The sequence below is a fragment of the Bos grunniens genome, chromosome 1, assembly GCF_055505025.1.
Source record: "Bos grunniens cultivar Pamir isolate PY7600 chromosome 1, Bosgru_T2T1.0, whole genome shotgun sequence".
In the NCBI taxonomy this organism is placed as follows: Eukaryota; Metazoa; Chordata; class Mammalia; order Artiodactyla; family Bovidae; genus Bos; species Bos grunniens.
Window position 1 is genome coordinate 40,703,412 of NC_141165.1, and position 12,190 is coordinate 40,715,601.

The 12,190-nt window shown below is 41.3% G+C and overlaps 2 protein-coding genes across 28 annotated transcripts in view; one reads left to right on the forward strand and one right to left on the reverse strand.

The window, feature by feature from the left end:
* Positions 1-5,063, reverse strand: part of P2RY14 (purinergic receptor P2Y14) — a 65,677-nt gene extending 60,614 nt beyond the window's left edge. Inside the window, exon 1 of one of the 6 annotated variants that reach the window (XM_086390629.1) lies at positions 4,677-5,063. The gene's annotated coding sequence lies outside the window, so the exon portion shown is untranslated. The remainder of the gene's footprint in view (positions 1-4,676) is intronic. The other 5 variants (XM_086390704.1, XM_086390639.1, XM_086390696.1 and 2 more) reach the window with 5 other exon arrangements.
* Positions 1-12,190, forward strand: part of MED12L (mediator complex subunit 12L) — a 364,655-nt gene that overhangs the window by 198,050 nt on the left and 154,415 nt on the right. The window lies entirely within an intron of this gene.

The window sequence follows — 12,190 nt, forward strand, 5'->3', positions numbered from 1 at the left end:
TTGGTGTAAGTCAGTCATGTGATAAAAATATGTGTGTGATCCTAGAAGATTGAGAATCAGATTCTTTTTCCTTGTGATCACACCAAAGTGTACGATCTCCTATGGGCCAAGTGTGAGATGCCAAATAGCTGATCTTCCTGTTTTCCTTTGAGAGCTTAGCTTCCACAGCAGATGTTACATAACTGAGTAGAAGCCACTGACCCCTTTCTGACTTTTATCTGAAAGATAAAGGGTCAGGACAGGGTATCCGAGGCCTTTGATGCTTTTAAGAAACAGCAGATGGAAGACTTCAGTGAAGAATAAAAAGCTAACAATTTAATTTAGGCTGAGTGGAGACAGAGATTTCAAAGGAATGGAAAATGGATAAGATCCAAAAGCATATGACCAATATTTCACTTTGCCTTTAAACGAACAGGTAGAATGAGAAGCTTTGTGGTGAACTTGGTTTTTCTGTGAATTAATATTGCCAAGTTACTACCGCAAAAATAAGACTAGCAGATTATCTACTAGCTTGTCACTTTTCTCTGTACTAGTCGGGAAAAGGAAACTCCCTATAGTAGAACCAGAAGATTTAGTAAAAAGGATTTTGAAGACTGGATAAAAGAGACTTGATACCACATGCTGGGAATTTAAGCCAGATTTTATATAGTTTGTTGGTGGATGCTTTTTTGGTGATGATAGGATACCTCTTCCGAAATAGCCATACTCCCTAGACTTTCATGAAGCATCTTTCAGCGTTCAGGGTGGCTGTTGGTTTAGTACCAGGACATAGCAGCAGTTGTGAAGCAAATTTGAAATCCCTAGTGGTAAACAGAGTCCAACCGATGAAACCCCTTTATGGCATCCAATCTGAAGTGCAAGGATGACCATATAATTTATTGTCCAAACCAGGACACTTCTGAGGTGGGAAGAGGACACTATTTACAGTTATGTCAGAAAGTGAAAACTGGGGCTGTCCCCGGATTCAGTGACACTACCCAGTGGAATTAGAAATGGAACTTACAACAAGATCACCTGGAAGGCTATTAAAACACAGATTGCTGGACTCTACTCCCAAAGTTTTATATTCAAAATTGTGCCTGTCTGACAGGTTCATTGGTGGTGGTATTGCAGCTCATCTGGGGACTGCAGTTTCAGAACTACTGTTCTCCCTAGACAGGCTTGGCACTGTTGTGATGATGATGTAATTTTTAGTTAAAAGATACTCTCCTTAGTGTTAAATCCTTCTCAGCCTTCTACATGTGAGGATATCCATGAAGATGACAAAAAACAAAAACAAAAACAAAAAACCAAAAAACTTGTGTTGGCTTTGCTTTGACCTGTGTCTCTGTGGACTGGTCTATTCTTGATTTTCCAGAGACAACTCTCCTGGTACCAACCCAACTCTCAAAGAAATGTTGAAACCAAATGAAATAAATGTGACGTTGGTTTTTTACCATAGGGATTTCAGCTTAGGGAAGCCTCAGCACCTAAATTCCTTCCAGAGACATTTTATAGATTGAACATCCTCATGAGCAACAGTATTCCTGTGCTCTTTCCTTTTGCATCCATAAAAGCAAGAATGGGGCAACAGCAGCTCTACTGGAGCCATCCGAGAAAACTCAGTCAGGGTTCCTGTTCTTGGTGCATCTGCTCAAAGTGGCATAGTCTGACCCAGAAAGATAGCTTCAACATGAGCCAGCAGTGTTGACCATCAGTACTCGAAAGTATTGCTTTCGTCATGTTGCACTAAGTGAACTTCCTAGAATTGCATCATCCAGGACTCCTACCTTACTGCAGAAACAAAGCTAGCTCTTTGAACGTTGGAGGAAAAAAAAAAAAAATACACACAAAACCTTCAGTGTTTTTCAATTCAGCAGTTGATTTTCAGAACCATCTTAGATCTAATGGAAATATTTTGACTCTGTTTGTTTCTCTTCCTTTTTAAATCAAGAATAATGGGAGGATAATATGGTGCTTTTTTTTTTTTTTTTTTTAAATAGGGCTTCCCTGATGGCTCAGTTGGTAAAGAATCCTCCTGTAATGCAGGAGACCCCGGTTTGATTCCTGGGTCAGGAAGATCCGCTAGAGAAAGGATAGGCTACCCACTCCAATATTTCTGGCCTGGAGAATTCCATGGACTGTATAGTCCACGGGGTGGCAAAGAGTCAGACATGACTGAGTGACCTTAACTTTGCTTTTTAAGCATTGATTCAGCATTTTGCCCTCTTGCTTACTGACCTGGATTGAATGAGAAACGTGGGTAGGTTTATTAGTAAGGCAGATGTGAACATGAGAGTCACTGCAGATCAGTGGTTCTTAGAGTGTGGACCCCAGGTCAGCACCGTTACTGTCACCCAGGACTTTGTTAAAATGCAGGTTCTTAAACCCCACCCTCAACTTACTGAAATGGAAACTTTGGGGTGTGGGGCCCAGGAACATGTGTTTCCACAAGCCCTCCGGGTAATTCTGATGTGTAACAGTGTTTCACAGGCACTGTTGTAAGTAATTTTTTGGAGGGGAGGATGCTGTGCCCTTAGTTCCCTGACTAGGGATTGAACCCGTGCCCCCTATAGTGGAAGCTAGGAGTTTTAACCACTAGACTGCCAGGGAAGTTTCTGTAAATGGTTTTATGTCATATCTATCTATTTTGGTCTACAAAGGTACTGAAATGTCTAAATTATGCTTTCCAATGGTCTGATACATAATCATGTACAATCTGCTTTGATTAAATGTCTTTATAAGAATATTGAAAGCAATGATGATGTTAACTAACATTTTCTGAACACTTTCTACATCACTATGTTGAAGACTTTACAAGTAATATCTGATTTTAATTCTGTGCTAATGCCATCACTGTTGTACAGATAGGGGAGTGAGACTCAGGAGCGTGGTAGACTGGCCTTTAGAGGGTAATTTCTTAGTATTTTGCTGCCTGGTGTACCCTTAGCTGGTTTAATGTGCGTCTCCACTCCGCGTTCACCGCCCCCTGTCACCCCCCGTTCTCCCGATTTTAAGAGACTTTTTCTACTCCTCTCTCTTTCACCCTGTTGTATCCTATTTAAATATGTCAGGGATGATTATAACTTATTCTTTAGAATAATTTTTCTCTCCAGTATATGTGTGTAGCATTAGATTGAACATTCTTCTCTCTGGGGAATTAGAAATGCCATCCTACAAGTGCATGACTGAGGATGAAAGTAGTTGAAGAGGTTGAAGGACGCGCTTCAATGCCGAGGATTGTGACTGGTGGGGCAGGGTGGCAGGGCCAGGAGGAGTGTCGCAGTGGAAGGCTGGGCTGACTGGAAACCTGTAGGGGTCAGACTCCTGCCCTGAATGGAATGCAAGTCCCTTCCTTGTGCCCAGGGGCTCAGGCTCACTGCGAGATCAGCTGGGTGATCTCTGTTGGGTGGTTACATCCTGTCTGCCTGCCTCCTCAAGTGTGAAACGGGCACTTTTTGCATCTCAGCAAACAGGAATTCTTTCCCCGTGCCCTGCCCGCTCTCCCTTCCTGGGTCTTCACGCTCTGAGGATCTTGGTGACCCCTCCTTTCTTTCTTACTCAGCTGTAACAGGCATGAGTGTTATAAAATGGCAATGCAGTTGATGTGCATGTTAGCAGTGTGTGATTGTGTATATGTGTGCATCCTTCTAAGTGTATATTTATAGATTTTATTGAAGTATGAAACTTACTTATGTTTACAAATCATAAAATATTATTTTGATATTTTAGAGTGAATACATTGTTTTATTTATTTTTAACTTACCTAGATTTTTCTGGTGCCAAAGCTGTTTTCAAGTCTATATATTTTAAGATGAATGTACAAACTATATATATATATTTTTTTTCTTTTCTGTTTTACCAGTGTGATCTTTGGCTCATTTTTCTCTTGTTTGAAAAAAAAAAAAAAAAAACACGTTTCTGGCATGAGATTGGTTGACTCTGCTGACAATGTATAATAATTCCCCTGTGTGTAATTTAAATTTATAATGTTTAAAGTTTTTTAAAATAATTTAGCTGGTTAGTCCTAGACCATTATAAGTAACAGATGAACTTAAAGTTTTGCTATGCATAGGCTGCTGCTGCTGCTGCGTCACTTCACTTGTGTCCGACTCTGTGCAACCCCATAGACTAGATGTTTATAATTCACTTTAAAGGTAAATACATACCTTACTGGGTATTAATAGGGTTACTTATCCCAATAACAAAGATAAAAGCTTTTATGTATATAAATATATGTACAAATAGATACTGACTGTATACCTATGCATATATGAATTTGTAAGTGAAAACATATTCACACTGACTTATAAGTATTACTGTCATAATTGAGTTTGCAGTTTTTAGAGGCAATTTGATATATATATCTACAGGCTTTTGAAATGTTTGTCCTGGGTGAATACCTTTGAAGCATTTTCTCTAATAGCTTCTCATCACAGATGTAATTTGACAGCCACAGTCAGAAATCCTGAATAATCATCAGTGGTAAAATTTCAGATTTGGATCCTCAGACCAGTGTGAGCAAATACGTTACTGTATCAACCAGTTATAGTTCTCAAACCCACAGTAACTTACTGAGGGTGGAGAGAGTCTGTGTTACTCAGCATTATTACTGCCAAGCCCAGAAATCTCCTTTTCCATTCTCATGCCCCTTTCACACACACTGAAGTTATTTCATGGAAAGGCTGTTTCCTTACCTGTTTGTAGTTTTTCACCTGTGAGTCACGCGACAACCATTTCAGAATGTCTCAGTGGACGCTCCAAGTTGAGACTGTTAGACACAGAGTTCTTGCTCGTCTTCAGGAACAGATGAAAACCAGGAACTTGATAGAAACCACGAGATAGTAGGTTGACTGTCACTCTGCTGAACTGGTTGGTCAGAACTCACTCAAGGTTGGGAAATGGAGACCAGGAGGAAGAGAGAGGTGTTTGGATCCCCGTGGTGTTGGGCCAGCCTCCACATTAGTTCCTTTCTTTCAGTGATCCAAAGAAAGGCATACTGCCTTTTTTTTTCCTTCTTGAAATTTTCTACCACTTTTTCCCAGCCCCCCAGCATTGCCACGTCATCTGGCAAATGAATAGCCAGGCGACAACCTAAGTGTTTTCTGTTTTTATACTTTGCTATTGCCAAATTCAACATGTGGTAAGAGGTGGAGGGCTGCTCGTGGTGCTGACCACTGGGGTAGAGACCAGGCTCTGTTTGCCGCACCCTCCTTACAGGAAACTTGTGGGAGAGGAAGAACTTCTCTCTGCCCTTTGGGGCTCCTCTGGCTGGTCCAAGAATTAAACTGACGTGAGATTGATTAACAGGAGAAAAACAAAAATTTTAAAACATGTGTATGTGGGAGAGACCAGGAAGACTGAGTAACTCACCAAAATGGCAGAAGTCACCACCTCACATACCATCTTCAGCTAAAGACAAAAGATGTTAGGGGTAGTGGTTTGGGAATTCACAGGAAGATGAAAAAGAGCAAGTGTTTGCTGAACAAATGTTTGCTCTGCTGTGCAGAGACAATGGGACAGAGAGGCGTTTTAACAAACATTGCGCTGTGTCCCTCTGTGTCTGCGCAACTAGTTCCTTTTACGCTACGCGGATCTGTAGTGGTAGCGCCCTTCAGGGAAGAGATCCTCTATCTAAATTCTTTTAGACAGTTGGGGGAAGGTCAGAGGTTCCTGAGTCTTTGGGGCCTGGCTTATTTTCAGCTCAAAATAATTGACAGATCAAAGAGACACATTTGGGGTTGGCAAGTTTTGCTCCCCTTTCTTTCAGCAGCAGCCACACAGTGTAAACAGCTGTTCAGAAACAGGTGGTGATTGGGGCTCCCCGGAAATGTGAAACTAGCATTTGAGTAAAGAAGCATTTTGGCATCCATGAACCCATCTGTTAGATAAGAGGTGCTGCTATTGTCAGTTTTTTTTTTCCCCACGTTAATTTTTCCACATTTGAGCATTACTGACAAATAGATCACAAGTAGGACTTCAGTAATCTCATCATGTGTTAATCTTTTGCTCAAAGTGTGATGCTAATATTACTGTTTTGAAAGCGAGAGGCAGGGCCCTCTTTGTATTTTTGGTTCCTTTCAGGCCTTATAACATCACTTGTAATGTCCCAAGGAGGGCTCCAGTGTCCTTCCCACTGAAAAACAGTGTGCAGTTAACAGGTGGAAGTACTCCGAACTTGGCTGTAAATCCCTCATCAAAGTGTGTGACTCGGAAACAGATAAGAAAGAAACTCTGCCCTGGAAGGCTCTTTTTAATTTTTATTTTATGTTGGAGTGTAGTTAATTAATGCTGTGTTAGTTTCAGGTGTACAGCAAAGTGATTCAGTTATACCTATACATGTATCTGTTCTTTTTCAAATGCTTTTCCCATTTAGGTTATTACAGAATATTGAGCAGATGGAAGACTGTTTATTAGGCTGCTGCATTGCAGGTGTGTTCACTCAGGTGCCCAGACTGTGGACTCATAGTTTAATGTGTCAAATTCAATTGGACCTAAAAACGTAAGAAGCGTTTGCAGTTATAGTAGTCAGTAGTACTTATTTATAAGCTTATGATATGCCCCATGCTGCTTTAGATACTTTATATGTACTTACTATGTAGTAGGCAGTATTCCACGCCCTGGGGATGACATAGTGACTAAATCAGACCCAAGTCCCTTTCCTCAAGAAGGGCATTACTTATTTTGAGTCTTATATACAGACTCAGTATTAACTATGGTGTGCTTAGTCGCTCAGTTCTGTCCAGCTCTTTGCAACCCCATGGACTGTAGCCTGCCAGGCTCCTCTGTCCATGGGGATTCTCCAGGCAAGAATACTGGAGTGGGTAGCCATTCCTTTCTCAATGGGATCTTCCTGACCCAGGAATCGAGCCTGGGTCTCTTGCGCTGCAGGCGGCAGTAGTCACTATTGAATGTTAATAATCTCCGCAGAGGCCCCGAGGGACCCAGAGCTGGTTTAGGAAAGCTTCTCACTTGACTGTGCTTGGGGGCACCCATTCCCCGTCCTTCCCCAGGGCCTATATAGAGTCCTCACTGCTTCTTTGACCACTGGGGCTAAGAGCACCCATGTGCCTGCAGAGGCTTGCTGGCTTCAGCTGTAGGCAGATCTGGTAGGCAAATACAAGGAAGTACAAATGGATATAAGGATGATTACCAGGGCTATGGCAGAGTCCTTCAGATGTAAACATTATGCTGATTAAATGGACGATTAGGCATTAACAGTCTCTTAACTGTGGCTCTCAAGGCTTCCTCGGTTTATTGCACGAGGTTCTGTTTATTCTGACAACCTCAGAAATACCCACTAATTGTCCCCTTGTGCTCTTATGCTTCTTGCCTTCTGCAAGGGGCGCTCCACATTTGTATGGAGCATGACTGTGATGGAAATGATCATTACATTAAAATTTACTTGATCTGCCCATTTTCTTCTTAATACCAGGAGCTGCAAAGCCCAAGGCCAAAGGGATAGCCCTACGGGTGGTCCCCTGATAGCAGGTAGTCCAGACAAGTGTGAGACCCTTGGGGATCCAGCAATTGTGAAGTGTAGCGCTCATGGCCCACCCAAGTGGGCAGCTGCTTCTCAACTAGACCTTGTCAGCATCCCTCATTGCCTCCTCTGTGGATAGGTCAGTGTTGTCAGAGCCTCGAATGGTGATTGTATGTGTCATTTTAAACACCTGTTGTGTTTATGTGTTTTAACTCAAGGGGCTCTCACAACAGCTCTATGAGCTGGGTTGGTTCCACCTCTTTCTTAGACGCAAAACCAAGGCACAGAGATTCCACAGAGCCTCTCCTGGAGCCCGTGCTCCTCTTAACTGCACTATTATGTCTACTTGTTGTCATCTAAGTCAGATGCTTCTGTAGGCCTGATGTCTTGTGGGCTGAAACAGACCCTGACTGTGCCTGGCTTGTGGAAGGCTGGTTTGTGACCTCTGCTGTGTAGTGAGTTGTCTAGGCAGGAAACCAGGGGATTCAGAACAGTGCTCACCAGCAAGGACTGGATCAAAGCGCAGGTACACGACATCCCAGACATTTGATGGAGGAGGGCTCTCTTTGTATCAGAAGCTTTTGCACCCAGTTTACATGGGAGCCAGTTGAGGGCCAGCTATTTCTCTTTTTACAGACGAGAGAAGAGAGCTTGGGAGGATTTAACCAAGTTGTTCAAGTGAGGAGGTAGCTGGACAGGACTTTGCAGCCAAAGTTTAAACTCAAGAGTTTAGGATCCTTCTCCAGTTCAACAGCTGTTTTCTACATCCACATGAACAGTGAACACTGATTCATTAATTCATCAAGCATCAGACAGTCCTTGTTGGGCACACAGGAAGAGTGTATTTTCTTATCACGAAATCTGGTTTTATGCCCGTGTAACATTATTCCAAGGTAGAGATGGCTCAGATGGTAAAGAATCTGCTTGCAATGCAGGAGCTGGGTTCTATCCCTAGGTTGGAAAGGTATCCTGGAGAAGGGTACCCACTCCAGTATTCTTGCTTGGAGAATCCCATGGACAGAGGAGCCTGGCAGGCTACAGTCCATGGGGTTACAAAGAATTGGACATGATTGAACAACTAACACTTTCACAGAGAGAGATGGCAGGCATTTAAGTGGTGCAGGTGATGATGAATGGTCAAGTTAGTGGTTAAAGGCTGTACTTGCCTTGGAATTAGGGAAGATGAAAACTTAAGTATCCAGGAAAAACTTGGTGAGTTATCTGGTTATCTTGTCTTCTCAAGATTGCGTATCTCAAGACAGAGTATCTGTGCTAGTAGAACTTTTGGCTTATTGCCAGTGGGGCAAGGTCTCTTCTTATGTTTTTTTATTTTTATTTATTTATTTTAAAATACTTATTTGCTTGCCTGTACTGGGTCTTAGTTGCAGCATATGAACTCTTATTTACAGCATGTGGGATCTAGTTCCCTGACCAGGGATTGAACTCGGGGTCTCCTGCATTGAGAACTCAGAGTCTTAGCCACTGGATCACCAGGGAAGTCCCTTGTGGTTTCTCAGTAAATGTTTGAGAGACTTTTAAGAAAAACCTGAAGCTGCCACCTGTTTTTCCCTGTGTTTCTGGGTTGCCCTTCTTGGCCTCCACTCACTTGGGAACTCTGAAGCAGTTCTGACTCTGTTAGGTCATTGTTCGTATACTTGACTAGCCATCTGTACCACCCGGGGAGCTTTATATGTGGATTCTAAGACCCTACCTCAGTAAACCAGTCACAATCCATGTTTTTGGCTCAGGACTGTTACTTTCAAAAACTTCTGGGTAAGTCAGAAATATGGCCTGGGGGTGAGCATCCTGGCCTTGCTGTTTTGGAGCCTCTGATCTCTCAACATTTGGAGAAACTTTTATCCTCCGGCCAGATGTTTTGCTTCCTGCTTTGTTTAGCTGCCTCCAGGCACCTGGTCCTTATCAGTTACTGTTGTAGGTTTGGACACCATGTAGACTTGTGGCCTGAGAGCAGAAATTGTGATGATCGGAGGACTAGGAGGGTGGTATTAGTGAGAGGAGAGAATCGTAGAGAGACCTAGAGAGAGAGAATAGAGCTACAGCATACAGAGATCAGGTAAAACCCAAAGAGGAAAAGCAAGAATATCATCAGGGGCTCATGTAGCAAAACCAGTGATGTCTGACTTCTGGGCCCTTAAGTTTCTATTTCAGCCTGTCTTCTCTTATTACTCCTTTTCTGCATTGGGTGTCAGTGAATGATATAAATCTATTCTTACACTGTCTATCGTTACTCCTTTGTAGCAGAAAAGTTTTAGGAGTGGACTCTTCCTTTATTTATGCACCTCACGTTGTGTGTCAGTCAGATTTTGAAAGCTGGCCTCAGGTGTCCCAGAGTGTAGAGCTTGTGGAAACCTGGGCATATTTGTGACTCAGGTATTGCAATGCAGGATGTAAAGTCCACCCTGCATTACCATTTTGTATTTCCTTGAGATTTTTGCTGGTCATTTTGTGGATATGCTTAAATGTGATGATTAGCTTGTAAACATTTTTCCCGATTAGAATTGGAAATAATGCATCATATTATTGTTTGCAAAAATATTTTATCCTGACAAACTATTGATCATATTTTGTGTATTTAAATAGTATTTTGCTATGATGATTAACAACACAAATAACTTGGCTTTATTCAACACTGGACACCAGTTTCAATATAAAATAAATAAAATAATGATGATGAAAATAGTAATAGTATAATGGATAGAGGACATATTTCCTTCTTCCAGGATTCTAAAAAAAAAGAAGATAAAAAGATAACATAATCGATGTTCTGTTCTGGTTTGTCTCTGATTTTTTTTTTTTTTTTTTGATGCTTTGTTTTATGCTGAGTAGTTCTATGTTCCCTCAACTTCTTCCCATTTCACTCTGTGGAACTCTTAAGATTAAAATACCATGGGACTTCATCCGCATTAATCTCAAAACCCTCCACATACCCCCAGTATGATTGCCACCCCTAGCCCACGCCCCATGCTCACATGCACTCACACATTTCCTTTCCCTAGCATCATTTCCAGGTTGGACTCTGCCTCCTCAGTACTAAGACTGGTTATATAAAACATCCCTTGTGTATTTGTCCTTCAAATAGAGTGAGTCTAATACATGGAATCCTCCAGTGTCTGTTATTGTTTCCAGTCAGTTTCCATCCAGCCTGTCAACAACTGCCATAAAAGTTGGTTTACTTATTTCTATAAATGTCTTAGTTTGTTCCTTGCCCCCAAATCGTTTTTTGCAGTAAGTACAAAAACAACTTTATTGTTATGACCTTATCCCCACATTTTTCCCCTTTGGCTTTGTTGGACAGTTTGCCACACCAGAACATTTTGCTCTTTCTCACTTACTGTCTTGGTACTTACTCACATTAGCCCTGTATAATTAAGTTTTTTATTTCTCCCTATGACTTTGTAGTGTCCCATAATTTATGTAGTCATTATATGAAGATTTTCGATAAACCTATTTTAACTGCAGGAGCTATTTACTGGGTTATATCATTTTTTAAAAAGTTAAAAAGGCTTTTCCGGCAAGTGGTGTATTATGCTGTGTGTGTTTGTATTGGGGGGAATCATGGTTGCAACAGGATTCTACTCGACATTGAGAAATACACTGGGATAAGAATACAGAGAATTTTAGTACAAGACCCCTTAGAAACACTATAGGAAACTATAGAGAAATTAAAAGGAAATGAGTTAGGAGTTCCCTGGCGGTCCAGTGGTTAGGATTTGGTATTTTCATTGTTGGGGTCAGGTTCAATTCTTGGTCTGGGAACTAAGATCCTGCAAGCCTCATGGTGTGGCCAAAAAAGGGGAAGTGAGTCTGAAAGTTGCCATCTTAAAGGATCTGTGAAGGAGGTGGTATCTCAAGTGGTTCTTGCTAGATGTCTCTTTGATGTCTAGACTCAGTCTAGAAAGTCCTTCAGGATAAAGAGAATGGTATGACCAAAGTCACCAACTGGGGAATGAAAGTCAGCAGAGGCGGGTGGGATAGAGTGTGAGCATTTTGATCATCATGCTGAGGTGTTCATAATTCATGATACCGTGACATTTTTGAGCTTTTTGGTAAAAATAATTGAAATTGAAGATGTGCTTTAAAAACTAATCTGGTAGAAAAACATGGAATGCAGGCATGCCTTTTTGTGTTCCCTCTGTGAAAGCATTAAATCCTGCCAAAGTCAGTGCATTGATTTAGGGTAGTGGAAGAGGGTAGCAGGATTTATATCTTTAAGACATAATTACCCATTATTTTGTAAAACAATGGTTTCTTTCTTCTTTATTTTTTTTGTAAAGACTCTTGAAATGAGCAACGGGCACAGGAATTCATTGGCAGTTATGTTCTCCCCTTTATGCGAAAATTGTAATTGGAGACACAAATGTCTGTTACAATATCTCCCCCTACTGGAAGATTGGCAGAAGTGACAGTTTATAAAAAGAACTGATGTGAGCAATATTTATGTTTTGTAGACCTAACAAAAACCTCACTTTGAAATAGGCACTAATATTGAGCCATGAGCTGAATGCCTAGTCTCAGTTAGTTGAATTACTCAAAAAATTTTTCTTTGTTGCTAATAATAGATATAACCTTAAGAATCAGAAGGAATGAATTTCAGTCCGTGATATTAGCAGAGAGTCAAAACTGAGAACTCACTGTCACAAAAATAAAATCTCAGTGCATATATTTCCTCCTGTAGGTATAGTTTTTTGAGAAGATGGCCATGAAGCA